At 42.8% G+C, this 24,654-nt stretch overlaps 2 protein-coding genes across 4 annotated transcripts in view; one reads left to right on the top strand and one right to left on the bottom strand.

Moving 5' to 3' along the window:
• Positions 1–1,865, bottom strand: part of R3hdm1 (R3H domain containing 1) — a 135,479-nt gene extending 133,614 nt beyond the window's left edge. Inside the window, exon 1 of one of the 2 annotated variants that reach the window (XM_012951075.2) lies at positions 1,701–1,865. The gene's annotated coding sequence lies outside the window, so the exon portion shown is untranslated. The remainder of the gene's footprint in view (positions 1–1,700) is intronic. The other variant, XM_045149297.1, reaches the window with a different exon arrangement.
• A 926-nt stretch (positions 1,866–2,791) lies between these two features.
• Zranb3 (zinc finger RANBP2-type containing 3) overlaps positions 2,792–24,654 on the top strand; it is a 221,985-nt gene continuing 200,122 nt past the window's right edge. For both annotated transcript variants that reach the window (XM_045148632.1, XM_045148631.1), the window contains exon 1: positions 2,792–2,968. The gene's annotated coding sequence lies outside the window, so the exon portion shown is untranslated. The remainder of the gene's footprint in view (positions 2,969–24,654) is intronic.

Here is a 24,654-nt window from a genome sequence, read left to right on the forward strand (position 1 = left end):
GTACCAAAAAACAAAACAAAAAACATAACACCATGAACAGTAGATTAAGCTTAGTGGTAGCACATTTGCCTGAAGTGGGAGGCCTGAGGTTCAATAACCCTTACGGAGGGAAAAAAAACAAAAACAATAAAACCGCCAGGCGTGGTGGCGAACACCTTTAACCCCAGCACTTGGGAGGCAGAGGTAGGAGGATCGCCGTGAGTTCGAGGCCACCCTGAGACTCCATAGTGAATTCCAGGTCAGCCTGGACTAAAGCGAAACCCTACCTCAAAAAACCAAACCAAACCAAACCAAACCAAAACCAAAAAAACCTTAAGAGCAACAAAGCCTTAGCCTGGTATGGTCATATAAATGCAAGCATATTACTTAAAACTATCACTTGCCTACCTGGGTAACACAATGAAAATAGAGAGCAATTATGTAAACTAGATCTTGAAACACATTAGCTAAATAAAAGGTTAAACATATTGCAATAGTTTATCGCTACAATATGTTGTAAACTTTTATTCCAGAAAATCCATATAAAATATATTCCACAAACACGTATACTTTAAACAAGCAAAAACTTTATACTAAAAGATAAAATACTTTTCTGAACCTAATGACTGATGTCTCACCGACCCGCTTAAAAAAGCTAGCTACAAGATGCAATTATTTGAAGTCACCATATAAATTAATACTCCTATAGTACTTGATTACAGAACATGTTTTGAGGCTGCAACAATGAGAAACATAGAAAAATAACAATCACACAAAATGTGTGAAGTACGGTGCTAAGAGTGTTACATATTTTGTCTCTAATCCTCTCAACTCCATAAATTAATCATTATCATCCCCATTTTTCGGATGAAATAACTTTGTTCAGAGGGCCGGAAGAAATAACTCACTAACCCCTACTTTGGAAACACCGTCTCACTTTTTACTTTGTAACTTCCTATCCCAAGACATTTATACATGGGGCATGACAGCCAGAACAATTTAATTATACACATATTTATATATACACACATATACATATAACATAGATATATAAACGCCAACAGTGACTGGCACTCCTTTGCACCTAACAGCCACGTACAAAAAAGAAACAATTAAAACAAATCTATTTCCAACGCTCAGGGATAGAGGACAGGCATCACGACGACAGTAAGTCGGATCCCCGGGGACCTTGGCACTGACAGTCATTCAACTTTCTTAGTTCCCCGGGTGTCGTGTGAGGGAGGCCGCGGGCTGCGAGGACGAAGCCGCGGGCGCGGCGCGGGAGCCAGCGTGTCTCCGCAGGCCGCTGCGGCAGCGGTGCTTGCCCCGCCGGGTCCCAGGGGCTTGCACACAGCAGCCGCAGCGGCCATGGCAGGCAGGCAGGCAGGCAGGCAGGGCGTCTCTCGGCGCCGCTGCCCGCCGGCTCCGCGCCTAGGCCTCGGGGGTGGGCTCTGCACCCGGGCCCCGACGAGGAGGTGGTCGGAGCCGGCAGCGGCCGCCGCGGTCCCCCCGCACCGAGCCCCGGGGCGGGCTGACAGACGGCGGGGCGCGCCGAATCCCGGCCGCCCCGGCCGGGCGGGCAAGGACGGCTCCGCTTACAGAACATCTCCGCTCCGCCTGCCTCGCCGGCTCCGTTAGCGCTACCGGTCGGCCGGCGGGCGGGGGAGGGGAGGAGCGCGTTATTCCCGGCGAGGCTGAGGGGAAAGGGAGGCTTCTCTTACCCGCGTTACTGAGGAGAAGCAGGAGGAGGCGGTCGGAGCGCGGCGCGGCGGGGCGACGGCGGGGCCGGGTGGGTGCACACAAGAGTCTCACGAAAGGGAATTAACCCCATCACCAGCCCGGACACCGGCTCCAGCGGCAGCCGCGGCGGCAGGATCCCGCCCCTTCCCACCACGCACCAGCCCCGCCTCCCCGTTCTCCCGGACGGCCGTCGGCTTGCTCATTGGTTAGACAGCCGTGGAGTGACGTCAGCATGGACCAGTCAGCCTTCAGTGAACCGTTTTCTCTCCACCCCACGGCCGTCTCCGGGGCCGCAGGAGAGCTGGCCCAAGTGTTTCTCCGCGCGAGGGAAGAACGACCAATCCGCGCTAAGAAATCGCCCTTGAAGGACGCTAGAGACAACCAATGATGAAACTAGGAAGACAGCCATTTTGCCCACTTGTGAAAGAGCCACCTTTTCCCACGAGTTGAAGCCTGAGGTAGATGAGTTCCGGGAGTTTTTACTGACTGGAAATATGGAAACATAACTACATTTCTTCAGCGAATATACATACAAAAACAGCTACTTATAGGCATAAAAGGCCGATCTTAGCCACGTGGGGAAGCGCAAGGAAGGCTGCCTAAAGATTTGACCCCTCCCCCTAGCGGTGAAGAGCGCTAAGCCGAACACCTGGTTTCCCCAACCCCAGTGGAACAGGGCGGGGCGACTGCCCTTTCCGGCTAGATGGGACTACAGGTCCCAAGGTACTTTGCGCGCAGTCTTCCCTGACCTCGCCATTTGCTTCCTGTGAGGTCTCATGGGAATTGTAGTTTCTGGAAGGGTCCCTTGTCCCCTCCTTGGCTAGAGGAGGGGAAAGTTTTGAATGATGTGGAGTTGAGAATGAGTGGTGGCAGGGCTATGTTGAAGCCTTTTCGCTACACTAACAGCGGGTCAAGGATAGAAGAATGTTCAGGAGTTTATCTCAACTCCATAGGGTTTTATGTTGCTGGTATTTGAACTCCCCTTTCAGGTCGTCCCTTGGAATGTCACTTCCGCTTAGGGGCGTTCACATCCAAAACCTGTGGCGGGAGTTGGTTGTTCGACCTCGAGCACTTCTGGTTCCTCGTCTGGGAGTGGCATTTAGGACAAGCCATAGGAAGTTGGACGAAATTGCATTCCACTTTAAGAATGAATGGGTGAGACCAAAGCTTGCTTGCTCACTCCTGTAATACCAGGATTGGTGGGCTGAGACAGAACCGCGAGTTCGAGGCTACACTGGGCTGCTACAGAGTGAGTTCTAGACCAGCCGGGTCTACTGGGTGACCTTATTGAGTCTCAAAAAAGGACATGGTGAAATGAGATAGGTGTATTCCCGAGACCCTAGTGCCATTTTCCTAGCCTTCCTGTGGGTGAGCATTAGGGTGAAGATAGAGGAGCTAGGACGAACGGTCCTGTTAAGAGTGGGAGCGCGTCAGGGAAAGAGCTAGAGGATCTGAGAGCCAAAGAGGAGAGAAAGGACTTCGTTGGGGCGGGGCAGTGCCTGCACCGGGGAGCAGGAAAGCCAAAAGCAGCGGGAGGGCCAGAGAGAGGTTTTACAAGAAGAGGAGATGAACTGTCCTGTGAGAGAAGGGCTTCGTGGGATGTGCTGTGGGAGGGGCTGGGAGGAGGTGGTATACCCTTTTCTCAGCTCCGAGGTGCCCTCAGTGACCATAACAGGAGGTAGAGTCCCAGACCTAGCATGGGAGATAGGGGGATGGTCGAGAGCTCTGTGACTTACATCCTGAATACTCACTTTTCTCGTTTCTGGCTTCAGTTACTGTTAGAGTCTACTTATATATGTAGAGGCGTCGTCCTACATGCAGCCACTGTGCATGAAGTATGATGGGTTCGCGTCCTCAGTTGATAGAGCTAATGTTTCCTTTTTATACAAACACACTTTTAATGTCCACTTTGAAGGAAGGAAACCACAAATAGGCTCAGTATTGGTGATCATGAGTATTTCAGATAAAATCTTTTGAGTACCTTATCCATCAATTAAGTGGCGATAGGGTGACAATACACTGATAATTAAAGGCATCATTGAAAAGCTTAGGCCCTGCTTTCTTCTGGGAATTCCAGGTTAAGGGTAAAGGAGATACATCAGTTATGATAAAAATACTTTCTGGCTGGGCATGGTGGCACATGCCTTTAATCCCAGCACTTGGGAGGCAGAGGTACGAGGATCACCATGAGTTCAAGGCCACCCTGAGACTCCATAGTGAATCCCAGGGGAGTGAGACCCTACCTCGAAAAGCCAAAAAACAAACAAAAAAAAAAAAACTTTCTGCCCCAAGCTTGGTGTCCCTCCCTTAAACTTGTCCATCAATTTTTTAGAGACTTTCCCTTACAAATTATCTAAATCTGTATTGAGCACTTACACTGTACTGGAGACTATATCAGACTTTGTGGATAAAGCAGTGCACAAAAAGAGGCCAGGAGTTATTTAATATTGAATCCCAGCACTAGGGAGGCAGAGGTAGGAGGATGACTTCAAGGCCTACTTGACACTACAGCGTGAATTTCCAGGTCACCCTGGGCTAGAGGGAGACCCTACCTCGAAAAAAACAAAAAGGGGGGGGGGATAAGTTCCTTGGCAAGGCATGGTGGTGAGCACCTTCAATCCCAGCACTCAGAGGTAGGAGGATCACTGTGATTTTGAGGCCACCCTGAGACTACATAATGAATTCCAGGTCAGCCTGAGCTAAAGTGAGACCCTACCTCAAAAAAAAAAAAAAAGAAAAAAAGAAAAGCTAAGTTCCTTGTTCAGAACTGGAGCAAGAAAGGCAAATATGATGGCTCACAAATTAACTCTTATGATCCCAGCATTTGGGAGTATTAGGTAGGACAATTGTCATGAGTTCCAAGGCCAGCCTGGGCTAGAGTTGAGACTGCCTCAAAAAAAAAAAAAAAAAAAGAAAGAAAAAGTGTGATGGTGGAAAGAATGTAAGAGCCAAAGGAAGGGTAGTTATAACATGCTTCCCCCAGACACAAAGTGGCCTGGATATCCATGACCTCACAGAGCCCGACACTACCTACGTAAGACCATCCGGCTTATGTGGGTCCTGGGGAATTTGAAGCTGGGTCCTTTGGCTTTGCAGGCAAGTGCCTTAACCGCTAAACCATTGCTATAAGTAGATCTTCAAAACAACTGAACAACTGGCTGGCTTAAAGTTAGTCACATTTCAATATCTTTGATTATACTAGCAAATCAATCATGTACTTGGTGCAACAACATCTCTCATGGGTACTGGATGCAGACTTAACTGTTTCAATAAAAATGGGAAGAGAAGCCGGGCATGGTGGCGCACGCCTTTAATCCCAGCACTTGGGAGGCAGAGGTAGGAGGATCTCCAAGAGTTCAAGGCCACCCTGAGACTCCATAGTGAATTCCAGGTCAGCCTGAGCCAGAGTGAGACCCTACCTCGAAAAACCAAAAAAAAAAAAAAAAAAAAAAAAAAAAAAAAAAAAAAAAAAAAAGGGGAAGAGAAAATATGCACAAAGGTAGTAAAGAAAGAGGAAATCAAGCTGTGGAAGACCTGGCTGAATTTAGAGAGATCAAAAGAACAAGCCAGGCTTCCTATTATAGTCTCAGGTTGGCACTGAATTTACAGAGATCCTCCTACCTTGGCCTCCTGAATACTGGTATTAAAGGTATGAGCTACCATGCCAGGGTTTGACACCTTTTTTTTTTTTTTCAAATTTTTCTTTTTTTAAAAATTTTTTTTATTTGAGAGCAACAGACAGAGAGAGAAAGAGGCAAAGAGAGAGGGAGAGAGAGAGAATGGGCGCGCCAGGGCCTCCAGCCACTGCAAACGAACTCCAGACACGTGCGCCCCCTTGTGCATCTGGCTAGTGTGGGTCCTGGGGAATTGAGCCTCAAACTGGGGTCCTTAGGCTTCACAGGCAAGCACTTAACTGCTAAGCCATCTCTCCAGCCCCTTTTTTCAAATTTTTACTGACAACTTCCATGATTATAAAAAATATCCCATGGTAATACCTTCCCACACCCCACTTTCCCCTTTGAAACTCCATTCTCCCTCATATCCCCTCCCCATATCAATCAGTCTCTCTTTAATTTTGATGTCATGATCTTTTCCTCCTCTTTTTTTTTTTTTTTTTTTGGTTTTTTCAAGTAGGGTCTGATGCTAGCCCAGGCTGACCTGGAATTCACTATGGAGTCTCAGGGTGGCCTCGAACTCACAGCAATCCTCCTACCTCTGCCTCCCGAGTGCTGGGATTAAAGGCATGTGCCACCACACCTGACTCTTTTCCTCCTCTTATGATGGTCTTGTGTAGGCAGTGTCGGGCACTGTGAGGTCATGGATATCCAGGCCACTTTGTGTCTGGGGGGAGCACATTGTAAGGCATCCTACCCTTCCTTTGGCTCTTACATTCTTTCCACCATCACACCTTTTTATTTTTTTTGAGGTTTTTTTTTTCATAATCCCTTTCAATGTAAATCAAGTTAGTATATGTAAAATTCATGATTTTCTTCTGACAGTATTCTCTCTTTTTTTTGGACAGTATTCTCTTACATTGTTCTTTCTGTGACATGAATATTCATTATCTTAAATTCTATAACTTTGTGAATTGGAATCTACTAGGTGGATGTTCCCATTCTTTCTTGGGCATTTTCTTGTCATTCTCAACTTGTATTAGGTAGATGTTGGAATCAACATTATTAAACATTATTAAAAATAAGTTTCTGCCACTTAATATTTTAACAAGGTTGCATTTGACATTTATATAGGTAAAGCTATCTCTCAAAGGCAAGAGTTCCATTTTGTATTAAAATATGAATATAACAATAACAATTTTTGTTGGTAAAATTGAGATAACATGAATCTCTCTGGGTGTGGTGGCACATGCTTTTCTAGTCCCAGCACTCTAGAGGCTGAGGTTGGAGGATTGCCCTTAGCTTAATGCCAGCCAGGGGATACAGAGTGAGTTTATGTCAGCCTGGGTTAGGGAAAGACACTGCCTCTGGGAGGGGGAGGTAGACTTTGGACTCCAGCGGCTTGTATGACTTAATATATGCAAAACACTTAAAGTAGTACCAGACACATAAAACCAGAGAGTTGCATTTTACTTATTCTGTTTCTGTTGACTAGCCTGATGCCAGATGCTAGACAGCTTTATGAAGCCTTTTTCTTTTTTTTGTATTAAGAAGAAATTTATTGGATTAGTTTATGGCAGTCCAATAGCAGTTGCAGGCCCAAGAGTCAAGGAGTCTGGTAGCTCAGTCCACAAGGCTGGATGCCTCAGTACTCCCAATCCAGCACTGAAGGCCCTGAGCTGCTGGTCTTCAGTCCATGCTGGAAGGCTGCAAACAGCTTTCGAAGCCAAGTGGAAGGAAGGGCTCTAAAGACTTTTAGTAGGAGTGTTCTCTTCAAGTAGACAGGTAGGAGTAATTGCTAATTACAGGTTGGAAAACAACTGATTTTAAAGAAAATACAGGGGCCTGGAGAGATGGCTTAGCAGTTAAGGCACTTGTCTGAGAAGCCTGAGGACCCACATCTAATTCCCCAGAACCCACAAAAACCAAATGTACAAGGTGGCTCATGTGTCTGGACTTCCTTTGCAATGGCTAGAGTCTTTGGTATGCCCATTCTCTCTCTCTGTCTCTCTCTCTCTCTCTATCAGACTCTTTCTCGCTGTCTCCCAAATAAATAAAGTAAATAAATAAAAATTATAGAAGGGAGCCGGGCGTGGTGCTGCACACTTTAATCCCAGCACTCGGGAGGCAGAGGTAGGAGGATCACTGTGAGTTCGAGGCCACCCTGAGACTACATAGTGAATTCCAGGTCAGCCTGTGCTAGAGTGAGACCCTACCTCGAAAAACAAACAAACAAACAAACAAAAAATTACAAAAGGGGAGGTCCACTTGAGAACTATATTTCATGAATGGCGATAATAGTTTATAATAGTAATAAAACTGAAGAAAATGAATAGACTTGAGATATATATTAGGAAAAGGGAATAATAAGTAGTTTCAATTTGTTAGTTTAAGGAGATCAAGAGTGAAGAGATGGCTCAGCTGTTAAAGGTGCTTGCTTCCAAAAAAGGCTGCCCTCCTGGGGTACATTCCTCCATACCCATGTGTAAAGCCAGGTACATAAAGTGGTACATGTGTCTGGAGTTCTTTTGCAGTGTAGTCTCAAGGTGGCCTTGAACTCATGGCAATCCTCCTACCTTTGCCTCCCAAATGCTTGGATTAAAGGCACGTGTCACCATACTCAGCTAAATTCTTTTATATATATATATATATATATATATATATATATATATATATATTTATTTATTTATGAGATAGAGAAGTAGATAAGAGAGAATGGGCACACCAGGGCCTCTGCAAATGAACTCCAGGTGAATGTGCCACCTTGTGCATCTGGCTTACTAGGGTACTGGGAAATTGAATATGGGTCCTTAGGCCTTGCAGGCAACACCTTAACTGCTAAGTCATCTCTCTAGCCCTATTTTTTTCCCCATGTTTTAGTCAAATTTTTATTTGAGAGAGAGAGAGAAAGAAGAGGAAGATAGAGAATGGGCACATCAGGGCTTCCAGCTGCTGCAAACGAACTCCAGATGCATGTACTGTCTCTTGTACATCTGTCTTATATGGGTACTAGGGAATCAAACCTGAGTCCTTAGGCTTCACAGGCAAGCGTGTTAACTGCTAAGCCTTCTCTCCACTCCCAAAATTCAGACTTTTGTTATTTACTCATTTATTTATTTATTTGTTTATTTGAGAGAAAGAGTCAATGAGAGTGAGAATAGGTGCACCAGGGCTTCCATCCACTGCAAGCTCCAGTTGCATGTGCCACCTTCTGCGTCTGGCTTTCAAGAACATTGGGAAATTGAACATGGGTTCTTACTTAGGCTTCAGCAGCAAGCACCTTAACTGCTAAGCTATCTCTCCAGCTCCCCAAAATTCTTTCTCTTTTTCTTTTTTTTTTTTTTTCAGGTAGGGTCTTGCTCTAGCCCAGGCTGACCTGGAATTCACTATGTAGTCTCAGGCTGGCCTCAAACTCATTATAATTCTCCTACCTCTGCCTCGAGTGCTGGGATTAAAGGTATGCATTACCATGCCCTGTCAAAATTCAGATTTTTAAGTAAAACGAGTCCGAGTTCCAGACTTAACATCATCAGCAGTCACTGTTAAGCCTTATGTAAATTAATTGCTATTTTGGAATCTTAATTTTCTTGTATTTAACAATATTTTGTAAGTTCTTTGAGAATTACAAATGATTTTCTAATGTTTCTTATATGCCTTTCAAAAGGAGATTGTTCAATCAGGGGTCATTATTCGAGTGTCCTTGCTTTTTCACTCAGCCTGAGATAGAGTGAGACCCTACCTTGAAAAGCCAAATAAATAAATAAAGTAATTGATATTAGATATGGCAGCTTATAAAGCCCCATGATATGTTACTTAGAAAGTACTATGTAATTCTCTTCAAAAGAAATTGATCTATCATTTATAATGTTCCATTTTATTGACCAAACCTTTTTACAATTTATTAAATTTAGTTTTTTGTTTACTACCAACCTAAAATATAATTATATCAGTTATACACTTTTTTTTTCCCCCATTTGTTTGTTTTTTGAGGTAGGGTCTCATTCTAGTTTGGACTGACCTGGAATTCACTATGTAGTTTCAGGGTGGCCTCAAACTCATGATGATCCTCCTACATCTTCCTCCTGAGTGATGGGATTAAAGGTGTGCACCACCATGCTTGGCTCATGTATAACTTAAAAGTTATACATTTTTAAGTAGATGATCTATTATTATATAAATCTGTACTATTTTGAAAATAGGGAATAGATACATTGCCAACTCCTGACTAAAACTCAGGGTTTGTTTTTGTTTTTTGTTTTTGTTTTTTTTTGAGGTAGGGTCTCACTCTAGTCCAGCTGACCTGGAATTCACTATGTAGTCTCAGGATGGCCTTGATCCTCCTACCTCTGCCTCCTGAATGCTGGGATTAAAGGTGTGTGCCACCACTCCCGGCAACTCAGGTTTTTTTGTTTGTTTTTGTTTATGAGGTAGGGTCTCACTCTAGCCCAGGCTGACCTAGAATTCACTCTGTAGTGTCAGGCTGGCCTTGTACTCACAGCAATCCTACCTATGCCTCTAGAGTGTTGGGATAAAGTACATCTGCCACCATGCCTGGCCAGTGTACTACCAGGCTCAGCCTAAAAGTTAGTTGTTGCTCTGATTGGATACATGATTCTGCATACAGATATTGTATTTGAGTAGATTAGTAGATCTTATAGCTGACTAGCCTTTCAACTCATCGGCACTGTTTGGTTCCTATGTGTCTGCTTTCTGGAATCTGTACCTTAAAATCTTTAAATTTATATATATATATGTATATGTGTGTGTGTGTATGTGTGTGTGTGTGTGTGTGTGTGTTTTACCTATTTAAGAGAGAGCGAGGCAGATAGAGAGAATGGGCACGCCAGGGCCTGAAACCACTGCAAATGAACTTCAGACATATGTGCCACCTTGTGAGTCTGGTTTACATGGGTACTGGGGAATGGAACCTGGGTCCTTAGGCTTTGTAGGCAAGTGCCTTAACTGCTAAGCCATCTCTCCAGCCCTGGAATCTGTACTTTAAGTTAGGGGTGTCTGATAGACCACCCATAGTCAGCAATTGTAGGAACTAGTGATCCAAACTAGATTTGTATTTCTACTAATGATCTTGTAAATATATTAGTACATAATTCTATACTATTCTATACTAACTTGATTTAGCACTGGGGAAAAGTATTTGCTGAGGTTACTTCTAGCCCCCAACTCCCACCTCTATCCAACTACGTTTAGTGTGCATAGATGGTAAGAAGGAAGGATTGAGTAATTACATCTTCTTATAGTTTACCCAAGATTTGTTCAAGATGTTTCATTTTCACATTTACTGGTCCTGTCTCCATATCCAAATTGCCTTAGATATTAGACATTTCCACTGACTGCTTCTGTTTGACTAAGATGAATTTATAAAATTTAGTTGTTCCCCAGGTGCTGTGGCACATATCTTTAATCCTGTTACTATGGAGGAAGAGGCAGGATGATCACTGTGAGTTCAAGGCCAACCTGGGCTACAGTGAGACCCTACCTTGAAATAACAAAAACAAAAAAAAAATTTCCATGTGCAAGCCTCTATTGTCTTGGGACTTTCTAGGGTATTCTTTGGAGCCCTAATTCTTATGTAATATATAGTCCTATTTTTTTATTGTTTTTGTTTATTTTTATTTATTTATTTGAGAGTGACAGAGAGAAGGAAGGAAAGAGAGACAGACAGAGAGAGAGAATGGGTGCGCCAGGGCTTCCAGCTGCTGCAGACGAACTCCAGACGCGTGCACCCCCTTGTGCATCTGGCTAACATGGGTCCTGAGGAATCAAGCCTCTAACCGGGGTCCTTAGGCTTCACAGGCAAGCGCTTAACTGCTAAGCCATCTCTCCAGCCCTATAGTCCAATTTTTTAACATTTTATTTATTTATTTATTTGAGAAAGAGAGAGAGAGACAGAGAAAGAAAGAAAAAAAAGGACACACTAGAGCTTCTAGCCACTGTAAACAAATTCCATATGCATGTGCCACCTTGTGTATCTGGTTTATGTGGATACTGGGGAATCGAACCTGGGTCTTTAGGCTTCGTAGGCAAGTACCTTAACTGCTAAGCCATCTCTCCAGCCCCAAATATTCCTATTTTTAATCTTTCTGCACATTGTGCTGACTTCTTTGCTGTCTGGCTGCTTCACTTTCTTCTGTATGTGAGTGTACACTACAGCTGTCACATTATACTACTACTTAATTCCTGGCCTGCTATGTCTCTGGTGAACTCTGCTGGTTCCACATTAGGACCATGCATGCCTCTCTATTTCTATGGTACCATTTCACACCTTCTCATACCTACGAACTCTTCTATTTCTGGGCTTGAAGCACTGTTCCTCTGTCCTTTGAAACTAATAAAACACATAATATTGAGTACCTAGTGACAGAAATTTTTGCCTTGCTGAGCCTATAGTCTTTTTTTTTTTTTTTTTTAAGTAGGGTCTCACTCTGGCCAAGGCTAACCTGGAATTAACTATATAATCTCAGGGTGACCTCAAACTCTTGGCAATCCTACTTCTGCCTCCCTAGTGCTGGGATTAAAGGAGTACACCACCACGCCCGGCTTTGTTTTTATTTTATTTTATTTTTTTGAGATAGGGTCTCATACTAGTCCAACGTGACTTGGAACTCAATCTGTAGCCCAGGCTGGCTTTGAATTTATGGCAACCCTCCTACCTCAGCCTCCTGAGTGCTAGAATTACAGGCATGAACCACCACGTCTGGCATAATCTCAGGTACCTGAGATCCCCACTACAACCTACTGTTCCATTCCATGGCCCATCACGGCCTCTATTCAGAGACCGTAACTCTGCTTCACATCGCTTAGGAGCCATCACCAAAAAAAAACAAAAAAACAAAAAAAAAATATCAAAAATCCAATAAGCTTGTCTTTCTTATACTTGTCATACTTCTAAAAATAGTACCAGTTGGGTGAGACAGACATCCAAATTTGTTAATGTTGGGTGATAAAGTTTTCAAGGAGCAGAACACTCATTCATTTAGCATGCTTCCGACCTCTCCTTTCACAGGACTCAGCGTTCTTCTTACTGTTCCAGTGCAGAACAGCCGGCCCACTTTCAATGGTGGCAACTTCTGAAAAACTACAGCAAAACTTGACTACGTACAATCTTGGGTCTGAAACTTTCATTTCTGTCTGTGCTAAGTTACATCTTGATCTGTGTTCTGCCAAACACACCAACATGCACTACTTTGTGCATCTTACTTCACATGGTCCTGGGGAATTGAATTCAAGTCCTCAGGCTTTGCAGGCAAGCACCTTAATCGCTGCTGCATCTCTCCATTTACATTTATTTTATTTTTTAAAAATATTTTATGTTTTTATTTATTTTTGCAAGAGGGAGAGAGAGAAAGAGAGAATGGGCATACCAGCACCTCTAGTCACTGCAAGCAAACTCCAGATGCTTGTGCCACCATGTGCATCTGGCTTACATGGGTGTGGGGAATTGAACCTGGGTCCTTAGGTTTCGTAGGCAAATGCCTTACCTGCTGTGCTACTTCTCTAGCGGCCCCCCCCCCCATGTATATTTAAATTAAACTGTAAGTTCTCAGGACACAGAAAGCATAGCCCACCTCTCATACCAACTATCTCTGGCCCATCTGGACAAGCTCTTTTTCCCCTCTTAAGCCAAGCCTCCATGGTTCTTTGTGCCTTTAGGTCTTTCAACTTTCACCAGAATGGCCCATCAAGCTCTACTTACCATACTGTAAGGTGTCTCTTAGTCTAAGGTTTTAAATACTTCCACATTTTTCTTGTAAATCAGATGCAGAAGCCATGCAGTCAGGTTTCTGATAGCAACAACCTCTCTTCTGGTACCAGTTTTTTATTGTAGATACCTTCTGGTTGCCAGGACAGAACATCTTACCAAAAACAGCCAATAGGAGGAAAGAAAGCATTTATTTTGGCTTACAGTCGTGTGGAAGTTGGGCTGTAGTAACCTGAAGGCTGCTCCCAACCACAACTACATACCTCCTCAAGCTATGCTCAATCTCCCAAATTGCTACCAGCTGAGGACCAAGCATTCAGGACACATGAGCTTATGGGGGACATTGGATTCAAACTACCACAGTGGAGCTAGGGCGATGGTTCAGAGGTTAAGGCTGCTCCCTTGCAAACTACCACAGTGATAAGAAGAAACACATGAGGTAGAGAAGTAAAAACAGTGTGGAGCAGATAGTGTAAGAGATAATGAACCAACAATAGGACTGTGGCTTACCTGATTTGTATATGGTTTGAAATGGTGGGAATTTGGACATGTCTAGAATGTAGTGTCAGCAGGAGTTGCTAATCATTTGGGGTATGGGAATGAGATAAAGAGCACCCAGGTTTGTTTGAGCCATTGGAAGGGTGGGGAGCCATAGATGGAATGGAGCTTAGGAGAGTTGAAATTCAAATACTTGCCATTTTTATTTGTTACTTGCCATGTTTTTATTGTTTTTTTAAGATAAGGTCTCACTCCAGTCCAGGCATACCTGAAGCTTACTTTGTAGTCTCAGGCTGGACTCAAACTCATGGTGATACTCTGACCTCTGCCTCCTGAGTGCTGGGATCACACCCAACTCCTTTTCATTCATTCATTCTTTCTTTCTTTCTTTTAATTTTCCTTTTTTTTTTTTTTTTTTTTTGTTTTTCAAGGTAGGGTCTCACTGTAGCTCAGGCTGACCTGGAATTCACTGTGTAGTCTCAAGGTGGCCTTGAATTCAAGGCGATCCTTTTTTTTTTTTAATTTATGAATGTATGTGGCATAAGTGCATGTTGTGTTTGTATGAGTGAGAGAGAGAGCCCTGTACTCTCAGATCTTGGGATCATGAGGCAGAAGGATTAAGTGTTGAAGGTTAACCTGGGATACATAATGAGATCCTATCACAAAATAAAGAAACAAGTAAAAGCTGGACATGGTGGCACACACCTTTAGTCCCAGCACTCTGGAAGCTAAGGTAAGAGGGTTCTTCTCAATTCAAGGTGAGCCTGAGGCTACAGAGTGAGTTCTAGGTCAGCCTGGGCAAGAGGGAGACCCTGATCGGGGAGGGAGAGAAGGAAACGTAATGTTTCTTCTAGTACATTGATTCTTTGTATCTATTCTGTGGTAAATCCTGTCCTGTAAATTAATTATTAACTTATTAAAAAATAGGTTTATCTCCTCAAAGCAGTAACTTCCCTGACTAGATATTGAGTATTTGCACAGTTCTCATATTGGTGTATTAAAAATATATTTATTTATTTGCAAGCAGAGAGAGATAGAGAGAAGAGAGATAGAGATAATGGGTGTAGCAGGCCCTCTAGTCGCTGTAAACAAACCACAGATGCATATACCACTTTGTGCATCTGGCTTTATGTGAGTAGTGGGGAGTCAAACCTGGGTTGTTAGGTTTTGTAGGCAAGAACCTTAACAATTGAGCCATCTTCTAACTCGTTGGTGTACTTTAACAGCACAGTTCCATTGATAAGACTGAGTCAGTAAATTCCAATCAAATTTACTTTCTTGAGCCAGGGGTGGTGGCATACACCTTTAATCCCAGCACTCCGGGAGGCAGAGATGGGAGGATGGCTGTGAGTTCAAGGCCACCCTGAGACTACAGAATGAATTCAAGGTCAGCCTGGGCTAGAGTGAGACCCTACCTCGTAAACAAATAAACAAAAAATTAATTATTTCCTAATTGATTACAAAACCATCATCTTGGCGTAATAATTTTGTTGTTCTGCACTTGTGTGTATATAGTAGGTGTGTAGTGTGTGTGTCGGTGTGTGGCATATGCATGGATGTGTGCAGACGAAGCTTCTGTATTTACTTAGCAAAACAATTTTAATAGGAAGTGGCTGCAAACATGCAATATGCACATATGTGGTTTAGAGGACAGCTTCCCATGCTGGTCTTTGCCTTCATCTTCTGTGAAGCAGAATGCCTCTTCCTCCCTCACAAAGGTCAAATATATATTTCACTATATCACACTATTACAATACATATATGATTTAAAATTTTCTAGTTGCTAACAATATACTTTAGACAACCCAACACATCCAAACATTATAATTTCAGCATGCATTCAAATATAAACACATAATAATAACCAAGATATGTTACTTTTCTCCCTCTCTTTTTTAAAACAACAACATGGGGAAGGAGATATGGTCATAGGTGTTCAGTATCAGGCATGTATTCCCTCCCATGGAGTGGGCCTCCGGTCCAATTAGAGAGCATTTGGTTTCCTCCATAACAGACATGCCACTCTTCCACCCATTGGCTCATTTGGCCTGGCTGGCCAAACTTAAGGCTTGCAGTGTTCACTGTTGTTTCTCTGCACTGATGACTTTTCTCTCTCATGGAGCTGCATGCAGCATAGCTTTTTCTATCTTGTGTCAGCTGGTCTACAGGGGGGAGGTTTTCAGCTCAGCTACAACAAGGTTTCTCAGTGACCTTGTAGCCCAAGCATATGGAGTCTTCAGCAATAGAGAATGTTTTCTTCTATGTCGCCAGGCTCATTGGTCCAAGAGCTTCTGGGGATGCTCCTTTCTCTGTCTACTATCTCTCTGTAGACATGCTGGTAGGTATATGGTAAATATTTGTGGTTCCATGTCTGACTTTATGTGGAATTTGGGGATCCAGACTCAGGTCCTGCTGGTACATCATTCACCGAACCATCTCTCCAGCCCTACTAAATTTATATATATATTATATATGTCTTGAATAAAGGTAACTGCCATTTTATTTATTTATTTATTTATTTATTTATTTATTTATTTATTTATTTATTTTGTGTGTGTTCTTCCTCTGAAGCATGTCACCTCAATCCTGAAAGATACTTCTGGAACTCTTGTTACTCTTCAGAAGCAGACATAGCTTTTTTGGCTTCTGTTGTCCTTGCCAGAATAGATTTCACTTGGCCTGACCCCTGCTCCTTTGACTTTTGACTTTCTAGATTCAAGTCCAAAAGGGGTACAGCTGACTAGCCAACACTGTAGCTATGAAATTGGCTTGAAGTTCCTGAAATGTGCATCCAGCCTTCATCTCCCTATGCAAGCTCCTGACCCAGATTTTCAAACCTATTTGACCTTCCCTCTTTTCACGTCTTACAGCCATCTCAAACCACATTCTTCAAAGACTTACTGATTGGTGGTGGGGTGGTGAAGCTGAAGAGCTGGTTCTGTGGGTGACATACAAGCATGAAGACCTGAGTTTGGGTCCCCAGAAGCACATAAAATACGACCAATAGTGCAAGTGACTAGAATACTAGCACTTCTCAGACACAGGAGGCAGGCAGTTCATGGGCTAGCTATTCTGGGGAATGCAACAGTGAGAAACAAAGAGACACTGACTTGAACAAGGAGGAAGATGAGGGCTCACTCCTAAGGTGGTCCTCTGACCTCCATGTGCCAGCTGTGGCACATGTGTGCCAACATCATGTACAAATACACACTGTTGGTTTCCATTGCTAGCAGAAAACAACCAAGAGCAGCTTGTGGGGGAAAAGGGGGTTATTTTGGCTTATAGACATGAGGGAAAGCTCCATGATAGCAGGGGAAAACGATGGCATGAGGAGAGGGTGGACATCAACTCATGGCCAACATCAGGTGACAACAGCAACAGGAGTGTGTGCCAGACACTGGCAATAGGAAGCTAGTTATAACATTCATAATCCCTCCCCCAACAATACACTGCCTCCAAGAGGCTTTCATTTCCAAATTGCCATCAGCTGGGGACCTAGCATTCATTATGGGGAACACCTGAATCAAACCATATTCTGTCCCTAGCCACCATAAACTGATAACTATACATGATATAAAATACAGTACATCCACTCCAACTTTAAAAGTCCCCATAGTTGCTGGCCATGGTGGCACACACTTTTAATCCCAGCACTCGGGAAGCAGAGGAAGGAGGATTGCCATGAGTTCGAGGACACCAGACTACTGCAAAGTCAGGATGCAGCTGACTGAAACAGGGAAGACCTCAGAAGAATGCATTTATAGAAAAAAAAAATTATGTCTCAGTAGTTTAAAAAAATCTTGTTGTATGGGCTGGAGAGATGGTCTGAGATGACCCAGAGTGAATTCCAGATCTGCCTGGGCTAGAGTGAGACCCTACCTCAAAAAAAAAAAAAAAAGAAAAAAAAAGTCCCCATAGGTTTTATCAATCCCAATGATGTTCAAACATCCTTATGTTCTGAGGTCTTTTAACTGAGCCATAATACCAAAAAAACAAAAACAAAAAGCAAAATCTCAAAAAATCCATTGGGTACAGCAAAGAAATATTCAACCAATACAAGATTTAAACAGAGCAAATATCAAACTCTGTAGGTCCAAGTCCAACAACTCTAGCCAACAACTAGTCTCCCAGTCTGATAATTCTAGTAAGTCTCTAGAGTTCCAATTCCACCCCTCCAGCTAGGTTTCTCACAGTGCTGGAAAACTATCAGGGGCTGGCAGCTCTCCTTAGCAACTGTCTTGTGGTCCTGGCATCTCCACTGCAACCCGTGGACCATCCTCATGGCTTCATTGGGTCTCCATGCAGGCAGTCCAGCAAACCTGCTCCATATTGCCAGTGGCCATTTCCAGAACACAGGACCATGTTGCACATTCAATGACCTCCTGCATTTCTTTGTGGTTTATGAAGCTATACTCATAGCACTCCAAGAATTTCAAATTCATCCACATTCCTCCTGCAAAGGAGCTCCAAAAGGCCAAAGCAACAAAGTCAGTTTTCTAGTAACAACAATCCCACTCCTCTGTTACCAACTTTACTGTTACAATCAGGTTCACATTGCTAGAGGGAAACACCCAACCAAGAACAGCTTGTAGGGATAAAAGGGTTTATTTTGGCTTACAGACTTGAAGGGAAGTTCCATGATGGCAGGGGAAAATAATGGCATGAGCAGAGGGTGGACAACACCTCCAGGCCAACATCAGGTAGACAATAGCAACTGGAGAGTGTGCTGAACACTGGAAAAAGGAAGCTGGTTATAACATCCGTAATCCTGTCCCCAATAATACACTGCCTCCTGAAGGCTTCACTTCCTAAACTGCCACCAGCTGTGGACCTAGCATTCAGAACATGTAAGTTTATGGGGGACACCTGAATTAAACCACCATATACACTCATACTTACACTAAGAATCTTTTGCTTTGTTTTTAAAATATTTATTTATTTGAGAGAGAGTGAGGGAGAGAAAGAGGCAGATGGCTGGGCATGGTACTGCACACCATTAATCCCAGCAGATAGGAGTGATTGCTGTGAGTTCGAACCACCCTGAGAATCCAGGTCACCTTGGGCTAGAGTGAGACCCTACCTTGAAAAGCCAAAAAAAAAAAGGCAGATAGAGAGAAAGAGAATGGGTGTGCCAAGTCCTCCAGCTGCTGCAAACAGATTCCAAACACATGCACCACCTTGTGCATCTGGGTTATGTGGGTTCAGGGGAATCAAACCGACATCCTTTGGCTTTACAGGCAAGCGCCTTAATTGCTAAGCCATCTCTCCAGCCCATACACCATTCTTTACACCAAGATTTTTTTTTTTAATTTTTAAGATAGGGTCTTGCTGTAGCCCAGGCTGACCTGGAATTCATTATGTAGTCTCAGGATGACCTCAAACTCACAGCCATCCTCCTACCTTTGCCTCCTGAGCACTGGGATTAAAGGCATGTGCCACCGCACCCTGTTTATACCAAGATTTTTAAAACTACTGAGACATAATATATATTTTTTATATACATGCGTTCTTCTGTGGTCCTCCCTGTCTCAGTCAGCTGCATCCCTGACTCCATGGCTCAAGGTTACTCCCCGTGCTGGTGGCTGAGCCCAGGGCCTAGTGCTTGGAACAGGGCTCCTACCACTGAGGTAAATCCCTGTCTTGCGTCTGCACCTTGGCCCCACATCTTTCATTCTGCCCATCTTCCACACCAAGGCCTGTCTTCTATGCCTCTGACACTGATCTCTGTGCTTTCACTGTTACAGATGACTTTTGTCTTGTCTGTAGCAACCTGCTGGCCTTGAACACACAAGGTTCCTCCTACCACTGCTTCCCCAGTGCTGTGATTAAAGGCATGCCCAACCATGGCCCTGCTTCCCAGTACCCATGTAGAGCCCAATGCACAAAGTGGCCCATGCATCTGGAGTTTGCTTACAGTGTCAAGAGGCCTGGGGATGCCCGTTCTCGTCTTCCCTACCTCCTTGCAAATAAATAAAAAATATTTTTTAATTACAATTTTTTTTGTTAAATTTTTTAAAAAATATTTTATTTTTATTTATTTATTTATTTGACAGAGAAAGAGGGAGAGAGAGAGAATGGGGATGCCAGGGCCTGGGGCCACTGCAAACGAGCTCTGGATGTGTGCGCCCCGTTGTACATCTGGCTAACCTGGGTCCTGGGGAATGGAGCCTGGGTCCTTTGGCCTTGCAGGCAAACATCTTAACAGCTAAGCCATCCCTCCAGCCTTTTTTTGTTTTTTTGTGGTAGGGTCTCATTCTGGGCCAGGCTGAACTGAGATTCACTCTGTAGTCTCAAGGCCACCTAAACTCATGGTGATCCTACCTCAGCCTCCCAAAAGCTGGGATTAAAGGTTTGTACCACCATGCCCAGCTTATTTAAAAATATTTTATTTATTTATTTATTTATTTAAAGAGGGGAGGAGGGAACGAGAGAGAGAGAGAAAGAGGTGGATAGAGAGAGAATGGGTGTGCCAGGGCCTCCAGACACTGCAAATGAATTCCAGATACATGCATCACCTTGTGCATCTGGCTTATGTGGGTCCTTAGGCTTCTTAGGCAAGTGCCTTAACCACTAAGCAATCTCTATAGCTTTAAAGAATATGTGTGTGTATATGTGCATGCATGCAGTGTTTTTATATTTTTGTTTCTTTTATTGACAACTTTCATAATTGTAAACTATATCCCATGGTATTTCCTTCCCTTCCCCCCTTCCCCTTTGAAACTCCACTCTCCATCATATCCCCTCCCCCTCTCAATTAGTCTCTCTTTTATTTTATGTCATGATCTTTTCCTCCTATTATGATGGTCTTGTATAGGTAGTGACAGGCACTGGGAGGTCATGGGTATCCAGGTAATTTTGTGTCTGGAGGAGCACATTGTAAGGAGTCCTACCCTTCCTTTGGCTCTTACATTCTTTCCACCACCTCTTCCACAATGGACCCTGAGCCTTGGAAGGTGTGATAGAGATATTGCAATGCTGAGCATTCCTCTGTCACTTCTCAGCACCATGGTGCCTTCTGAATCATCCCAAGGTCACTGCCATCTGAAAAGAGAAGGTTCTCTAACCAAAATTGAGAGTAGCATTAATATATGGGTATGAATATTAAGAGAAGTGCTTACTGAGCAGTTTGGTGAGCATACTATATACATTTAGTGAGCAGACGTTGTACCCCCAAAGCTCATGACTACCCTGTTGTAGGTTTTCAGTATCAGGGATGTATTCCCTCCCATGGAGTAGACCTCCAATCTAGTTAGATAGTGGTTGTTTTACCCTGGTACAGACATGGTGCTATTGTACCCATTGGCTCATTTGGTCAGACTTGCCAGATTTAAGACTTGCAGTGTCCACTGTTGATTATCTCTCTCCCATTGAACTTTATGCAGCATAGCTTTTTCCAGCTTTCTGTTGGCTGGTCTACATGGAGGAGGTTTTCAGTTCAGCTCCAGCAGAATTTCTCAGTGACCTTGCAGCCCAAGTATATGAAATTTTCAGCAATAGGGTCTTACCGTCTATTCCTGGTGGGAAACCAAGGGCCCCGCCAATGGCCTGTAATGTTTTGGTGGTATCAGTGAAGTTCCTGGCCAACAACTCACTGGAAGGTATCCCATCCCTGGCTCTGAAAATTTTCTCATAACAATCTATGGCTTCTGAGCGTCCATTATCCAAAAAAGGTTTCAATATGACTTATTTATATCCTCTTAGATTTTGATTGGCTCTTCTTCCATATTTCCTTTACTCTTCCCCTGACCTCACTTAGGCCTTTTCACCCCCATTAATCTATTCTTCTACTTACATATATACAATACCATCCTATTAAGTCCCCCCTACCTTTATGTTCCCTTTATCCCTCCTTTTAGCTTACTGGCCTCTGCTACTGAGTTTTCTTCCTACTCACATAGAAGTCTAATCATCTGTAGCTAGGATCCACATATGAGAGAGAACATGTTGACTTTCTGGGCCTACATTACCTCACTAAGTATAATCCTTTCCAGATCCCTGCAAATTTCATAACTTCATTCTTCTTTACTGCTGAGTAGAACTCCATTGTGTAAATGTGCCACATCTTCATTATCCACTCATCAGTTGAGGGATCTAGGCTGGTCCCATTTCCTAGCTATTGTGAATAGAGTGGCAGTAAACATGGTTGAGCAAGTATCTCTAAGGTACTATGACAAGTCTTTAGAACATATACTTAAGAATGGTATGTCTGGGTGATATGGTAGATCTATTTTTAGCTGTCTTAGGAACCTCTGCACTGATTTCCACAATAGCTGATCTGGGTTGCATTCCTACCAACAGTGTAAAAGGGTTCCTCTTTTTCCACTTCCTTGCCATCATTTGTGGTCATTTGTTTACGTGATGGTAGCCAATCTGACAGGAGTGAGATGGAATCTCAAAGTAGTTTTAATCTGTATTTCCCTGATGACTAGGGATGTAGAACATATATTTAGATGTTTATATGCCATCTGTATTTCTTCTTTGAGAACTCTCTATTTAGTTCCATAGCCCATTTTTTAATTGGGTTGATTGCTTATTATTTAATTTTTTGAGTTCTTTGTATATTCTAGGTATTAATTCTCTATCAGATGTGTAGCTGGCAAAGATTTTTTCCCATTCTGTAGGTTGCCTCTTTGCTCTGTTCACAGTGTCCTTTGCCATACCAAAGCTTTGTAATTTCATGAGGTCTCAGCAATTGACCTATGGTTTTATTTCCTGAGTAATTGGGGTTATATTCAGAAAGTCTTTGCCAAGACCAATATGTTGAAGGGTTTCCCCTACTTTTTCCTCTAGCAGTTTCAGAGTCTTGGGTCTGATATTAAGGTCTTTGATCCATTTTGACTTAATTTTTGTGCATGGAGAGAGATAAGGATCTATTTTCATCCTTTTACAGATACACATCCAGTTTTCCCAGCACCATTTGCTGAAGAGGCTGTCTTTTTTCCAATGAGTATTTTGGGCTTTTTTTTTTTTTTTTTCTTTTTTGAGGTAGGGTCTCATTCTAGCCCAGGCTGACCTGGAATTCATTTTTTAGTCTCAGGGTGGCCTCTTACTCACAGCAATCCTTCTACCTCTGCCTCCTAAGTGCTGGGATTAAAGACGTGTGCTACCATGCCCAGCTATTTTTGGTATTTTTGTCAAAGATCAGGTGGCTGTAGCTACCCAGACTTATATCTGGGTCCTCTATTCTGTCCCATTGATCTATGTGTCTATCTTTATGCCAGTACCATGCTGTTTTTGTTCCTGTAGCTCTGTAATATAGGTTAAAATCAGTTATGGTGATAACACCAGCCTTATTTTTGTTGATCAGTATTGTTTTAAATATTGGAGATTTTTTTGTGCTTCCAAATGAATTTTTGGATTTATTTTTCTATTTCCATGAAGAATACCATTGGAATTTTGATGGGGATTGCATTAAATGTGTAGATTGCTTTTGATAAGATTGACATTTTCACAATATTGATTCTTCCAGTCCATGAACATGGGATGTCTTTCCATTTCCTAGTGTGTTCTGTAATTTTTTTGCTTGAGTGTTTTAATGTTTTTATTATAGAGAGACTTCACTTCCTTGGTTAGGTTTATTCCAAGGTATTTTTTTTTTTTTGATACAATTGTGAATGGAGTGATTCTCTGATTTCATCCTCTTTGGGTTTGTTGTTAGCATATATTATGGCCACTGACTTCTGAGTGTTTATTTTGTATCCTGCTACATGGCTATAGGTGTTTATCAGCTCTAACAGTTTCCTGGTAGAGTCTTTAGGGTCCTTTATGTATAGAATCATATCATCTGCAACTAATGATAACTTGATCTCTTCCTTTTCAATTTGTATCCCTTTTATGCGTGTCTCTTGCCTTATTGCTATGGCTAAGACTCCCAATACTATATTAAATAAGTGGGGACAGTGGACACCCTTGTCTTGTTCCTGATTTTAGTGGAAAAGCTTCAAGTTTTTCTCCATTTAGTATTATGTTGGCCATAGGTTTGTCATGAATAGCCTTTATGATGTTGAGATATGTTCCTTCTCTTCCCAGTCTCTGTAGGTCTTTTATCATGAAGGAATGTTGGACTTTGTCAAATGCTTTTTCTGCATCTAAGGAGATATCATGTGATTTTTGTTCGTCAGTCCATTTATATATTACATTTATCAATTTGCATATGTTAAACCATCCCTGCATCTCTGGGATAAAGCCCTTTTGGTCAGGGTGAATGATCTTTCTGATACATTCTTATATTCCGTTTGCCAATATTTTGTTGAGAAATTTTACATCTATATTCAATGAGGGAGATTGGTCTGTAATTTTCTTCTGTCTTTGTCTGGTTTTGGTATCAGGGTGATGCTGGCTTCGTAGGAGTTTGGTAGGATTTCTTCCTTTTCTATTTCATTGAAAAGTTTAAGAAGCAGTGGCAAAATTCACTAGTGAATCCATCTGGGACTGGACTGTTTTTAGTTGGGAGATTTTTGATAACTGCTTGGCCTAAAGATTTTTTTTTTCAAGGTAGGGTCTCACTGTAGCTCAGGCTGACCTGAAACTCACTACTGTGTGCCACATACCTGGCCAAGTAACATTTAAAAAAATATTCTTTAGAGCGTGGTGGTGCATGCCTTTAATCCCAGCTTTCGGAAGGTAGAGGTAGGAGGATTGCTGTAAGTTCGAGACCAGCCTGAGACTACGTAGTGAGTTCCAGGTCAGCCTGAGCTAGAGTGAGACCCTACCTTGAAAAACCTAATATTTAAAAAATAATAATTAATTAAAAATTTTTTTGTTTATTTTTATTAATTTGAGAGCGACAGACAAAGAGAGAAAGAGGCAGAGAGATAGAGAGAGAGAATGGGCATGCCAGGGCTTCCAGCCACTGCAAATGAACTCCAGATGTGTGCCCCCCCTTGTGCATCTGGCTAACGTGGGTCCTAGGAATTGAGCCTCGAACCAGGGTCCTTAGGCTTCACAGGCAAGCGCTTAACTGCTAAGCCATCTCTTCAGCCCTTAATTAACTTTTTAACTTCATTTACTTCTTAATTTGCAAGCAGAGAGAGAGATATATAAGATAGAGAATGGGTGTCCCAGGGCTTCTAGCCACTGCAAATGAACTCCAGATGCATGTTC

Source organism: Jaculus jaculus, chromosome 5 (assembly GCF_020740685.1).
Source record: "Jaculus jaculus isolate mJacJac1 chromosome 5, mJacJac1.mat.Y.cur, whole genome shotgun sequence".
Taxonomy (NCBI): Eukaryota; Metazoa; Chordata; class Mammalia; order Rodentia; family Dipodidae; genus Jaculus; species Jaculus jaculus.